Genomic DNA, 5,752 nt, shown 5'->3' on the forward strand with positions numbered 1-5,752 from the left:
TATCTACCTCCAGAAGAAATTAATAAAATTGTTTTATAAAAAAGTTCTGTTTAATTGGTTTAAAGAAATTAAGCACTTATATAAATTAAGAACTATAACAGAATCTAACCCAAATGCTTTTCAATATCATGTGATCTGGGAAAATATTTCATATCAAAAATAATTTAAGGTTGGGTTAATTAAATCAGGCATGTTTTAAAATTCATTAGCATTTAATGTAATATTTTATTTTATTTGGGTTTACTACATATAGTAAACCTAGATAAGATATATATACTGCAGAGGTTCTTCCTGAGGAGTGAGAGGTCCCATCCCCAAATCAGGCTTCCCAGCCCAGGGCACCTTTGTCAGGAAAAGGAGTCCCCACAACATCTGGCTGTGAAAACCAGTGAAGATTATATTTGAGAGACACAAAGGACTGTGGGAGACCAAGACAAGCTGCTCTTAAAGGGCTAGTGTACAAACTCACTCACTTTAAGCTTCAGTGCAGGGGCAGCACCTCAAAACACACCAGGGATATATGGGGAAAAACTAAATTGACATTTCAGAGTGAGATCTGGAAAGGCAGGGGTCAGGACAACTCTCTCAGGGGACAGAAGCACTGGCAGGCACCATTTTTCTCTGTGGAGCTCTCCTCCCACCTAGTCTGCCCTGCATAGGCAGGCAGAAAATCTGTGCTCTCCATTAACCTGGATAACACCATTTGACCCAATTTTATAATTGCCTGAGGCCCTGCCCTCCCAACTCACTCCCTGGCTCAGGCCCCTTCCAGTGGCTCCTCTACATAAGTGGTCTGCTTCAGCTCATACTGTAGACTTTCTCCCAAATCTGCAAACCACACAAATGGAGGCCAGCCTCAGCAAGTAATTTAGCTTCTGCCAAGTGGTCGCAGGCCCAGTACCACTGACAACAATTCTTAACTTAAATTGTAACTCCCATTGGATGGCCCCAAACCTGGTAAAGGCAGCACTTAGTCTCAGCCTATAACGTAGCTCTAACTAACTGGTCACAAGCTTGGCATAAGTGGTGACTGGCCTCAGCTCACATTGTAGTGTCCTCCAAAAGATTTCAAGCAAGGTACAAGAGGTAACTGGCCTCTGCTCACATGATAGACTCTCTCAAGTACCTCCAAGCTCAGCACAAGTGGCAGCTGACATTGGCCTGTACTGGAGCCCCTCTGAAGGAACTCCAGAGCCAACACACCCTGTAGCTGGTGGCCATCTTCAGACTGTACCAGAGCCCCACCTAACAAGCTCCACACTTTCAAAGGGTGGCCTTGGCTGGCACCAGAACCTGCTAAAGTGATTCTTGCTCTAGGGAGTTAGCTACCAAATAATAGCTTGCCCACTGTGGTTGGCCCTTAGAGTCAGTCAGCCAGACGATCAACACCACTCACTGACATGACAGTATCAATCAAGGTCCGACCACAAACAAAGGGGCACACAAACCCACACAGGGGATACTCTAGAGCGCCCAGCTCAGAAGGCCAAGGAGACTGTACCACTGGATCTTATAGGTCACCTTTTACATAAGGCCACTCTTTCAATACTGAGAGAAGTAGAAGATCTACATAATACATAGAGATAAACACAAAGAGTCTGCCAAAATGATGAAATGAAGAAACATGTCCCAAATGAAAGAGCAGAACCAAACTCCAGGGGGAAAAACAAACAAACAAACAAACAAACAACTAAATGAAATATTGGCAAGCAATCTACCAGATAAAGAGTTCAAAACACTAGTTAAAAGGATGCTTAATGAATTTGAGAGAAGAATAAATGAGCTCAATAAAAACTTCAACAAAGAGATTAAAAAAAAAAAACATAAAAAATGAACCAATCAAGAGTAAAGAATATAATAACTAAAATAAAGAACATACTAGAGAGAATCGATAGCAGATTAAATGAAGCAGAGAATCAAATCAATATTTTGGAAGACAAGGTGGTAGAAAATATCCAATTAGAACAGCAAAAAGAAAAAAGAATTTTAAAAATTAGGATAGTTTAAGGGACATCTAGGAGAAAATTAAGTGTACCAATATTTGCATCACAGAGGTCACAGAAGGAGAAGATAGATGATTATAGATAAATAGATACATATGAGAGAGATTTGTATTACAGGGGTACCAGAAGAAGAGAGAGAGAGAGAGAGAGAGAGATTGAAAACCTATTTGAAGAAATAATGACCGAAAACTTCCCTAACTTGGCAAAGAAAATAGAAGTACAAGTCCAGGAAGCACAGAGAATCCCAGTGAAGATGAACTCAAAGAGGCTCACACAGAGTCATATCATAATTAAAATGCCAAAAGTTAAAGACAAAAAGACAGTCTTGAATGTAGCAAAATAAAAGCAATTATATACAAGGGATCTACCATAAGAATATCAGCTGATTTATCAACAGAAACTTTGCAGGCTAGAAGGGAATGACATGAAATATTCAAAGTAATGAAAAGCAAAAATCTACAGCTAAGATTAATCTACTCAGCAAGATTATCATTTAGAATCAAAGGAGAGATAGAGTTTCTTGGACAAGAACAAATGAAAAGAGTTTATCAACATTAAGCCAATGTTACAAGAAATGTTAAAGGAACTTCTTTAAGTAGAAAAGATAAAAAGTTTTATACACACACACATATATACAAATACATATATATGTATAAATGCACACACATATATACATAATTATATATATGAGAAAAATTCTCACTGACAAAGGCAACACTTAGTAAAAGCAGTGGATCAACCAACTATAAAGCTAGTACCAAGGTTAAAAGACACAAAGAGAAAAATCAGGTGTAATTACAACAATAAATTAAGGGATACACACAAAACACGCACTAAGAAGATAAAAAATGAAAAAAAAAACAAACTTGAGGGAGTTAGTAAAAATTGTAGTAATTTTAGAACATCTTTGAACTTCAAGCAACTTTCAATTTAAAATAAACTGCTATAAACATAACTTGGTATGTATAAAACACATGGTGATGAGAGAGAGAGAGAGAGAGAGAGAGAGAGAGAGAGAGAAATACAAACAGAACACTATAGAATTCATTCATATACAAGAGAAGAGAGCATGAGAATAAAAAAGGAACAGAAAACCACAAAGACAAACAGAAAATAATTAACAAATTGGCAGTAAATACATACCTATCAATAGTTACTTTAAATGTAAATTGACTAAATTCTTCAATGAAAAGACATAGGGTAGCTGAAGGGATAAGAAAACGAGACCCACACATATACTACCTATAAGAGACTCACTCCAAATATAAAGAAATACACAAACTGAAAATTGAAAGATGGAAAAATATAATTTATGCAAATTAAAATTAAAAAAAGCTGGGATAGACATATTTGTACCAGACAAAATGGACTTTAAAACAAAATCTGTAACTAGACACAAAGAAGGATGTTATATAATGATAAATAGATCAATCTAAAAAGATGATTCAACTCTTGTAAACATTTACATACCCAATGTAGGATCACCTAAAGACAAATGTCATATGATTTTATATCATATCATATGATATAAAGCAAATATTGATAAACATAAAGGGAGAGATTAATAGTAATACAATAATAGTAAGGGACTTTGATATCCCAGTGACATCAATGAATAGATCATTCAGACAGAAAATCAACATAAATGACACATGAAACCAGCTTACTATACTCATAGGACGTATCTCTAAAAGCAGTAAAATATACATTCATTTCAACTGAACATGGAACATTTTCTAGGATAGACCACATGTTAGACCACAAAACAAGTCTTGATAAGTTAAAAAAGATTAAAATCATATTAAGCATCTATTCTGATCACAATTGTATGAAACTAGAAATCAACTATAAAGAGAAAACTGAAAAACACACAAACAAGTGGAGGCTAAGCAATATGTTACTAAACAATGACTGGGTTAAGAATGAGCTCATGGAGAAAATTAAAAGTTACCTTGAGACAAATGAAAATGAAAACACCTGACTCAAAAACAGCCAAAGCAGTTCTAAGAGGGAAATAATAGCAATACATACCTATCTCAAGAAACAAGAAAAATCTCAAATAAACAGTTTAATCTTACAGGTGAAAAAACTAGAAAGAGAAGAACAAACAAAGCCCAAAGTGAGTAGAAAGAAGAAAATAGTAAAGATCAGAGTGGCAATAAAATAGAGCCTTAAAAAAGACAATAGAAAAAAAATCAATGAAAACAAGAACTGGTTCTTTGAAAAGATAAACTAAATTGATAAACCTTTAGCCAGACTTATCAAAAAAAGAGAGCCCAAATAAATAAAATTAGAAATAAAGGAGAAAAAGTGACATTTAACACCACAGAAATACAAAGGATTATAAAAAAAAAATACTGTGAACAATTGTATTACAACTGATTGGACAACCTGGAAGAGATAGATACATTCCTAGAAACATACAATCTTCCAAGGCTGAAGCAAGAAGACATCGATAATATGAACAGACTGATAACTGGTAATAAAATAGGATCAGCAATCATAAACCTTACAACGAACAAAAGTTCTGGATCAGATGGCTTCACAGGAGAATTTTATCAAACATTTAAAAAGGAATTAATACCTATCTTTCTCAAATTATTTTAAAAAATTGAAGAGGAAGAAAGTCTGCCAAACTTATTTTAGGAGGCCAACATAGCCCCGATACTAAAATCAGTCCAAGAAACTGCAAAAAAAAGAATTGCTGGCAATATCCCTGATGAACACAGTAGATACAAAAGTCCTCAATAAAATATTAGCACACCAAATTTAGCAATACAAAAAAAAAATTAAACATCATGATCAAGCAGGATTTATTAATGGATGTAAGCTTGGTTCAACATCTGAAAATTAATTAATGTGATAAACGACATAAATAAAATGAAGAATAAAAATCATATTATGTCAAAAGAACAGAAAGAAATTGACAAAATTAAACAATTTTTTTTGATGAAAAGTCTCAGCAAAGTGGGGATAGAGGGAACATCCCTCAACATAATAAAGGCCATATATGACAAACCCACAAGTAATATCATAATTATAAAGATCATATATGAGAAAATCAAAGCTAACATCATACACAATGATAAAAAGACGAAAGCTTTTTCTTTAAGATCAAAACAAGACAAAGATGCCCATTTTCACCACTTTTATTTATGACACTATTGGAAGTCCTAGCCACAAAATCAGACTAGAAAAAAAAAAATAAAAGTTATTCAAATTGGAAGGAAAGATGTAAAACTCTCATTCTTTGTAAATGATATAATACCATATTTGGAAACTCCAAAGATTCTACCAAAAAAACTGTTAGAAGTGATATATGAATTTAGTAAAGAAGCAAGATACAAAATTAATACACAGAAATCAGCTGCATTTTTTATACACTAATAACAAACAATCAGGCAGAGAAATTTTTTTTTTTAAATTCCATTTACAGGAGTGGTGGAGTGAGAGATGTCCCAGATTTCTCCCCTTGAAACAACAATAAGCCAAACATCTAAAACTCAACAAAAAACACCCAAACTGCACACAAGCATGTCTGAGCTAGGGATCTGCAAATAAGAGCTACCACAGGACAGAACCATGGGAGTAGTGGGGTAGACTGGGAGAAACAAAGAAGCTGCCTCTGGCAGCCTAAGCTACCAGCAGGAGGACGAGGAGGTGGGGCAGGTTCCCTGAACAGCTCTGTCTGAGAGAGCTGTGAGTTCCATGCAGTGGAAGTCCACAGGGAACAGGGAAGAAAGCAGAGA

This window comes from Pteropus alecto, unplaced genomic scaffold (assembly GCF_000325575.1).
Source record: "Pteropus alecto unplaced genomic scaffold, ASM32557v1 scaffold607, whole genome shotgun sequence".
Lineage (NCBI taxonomy): Eukaryota > Metazoa > Chordata > Mammalia > Chiroptera > Pteropodidae > Pteropus > Pteropus alecto.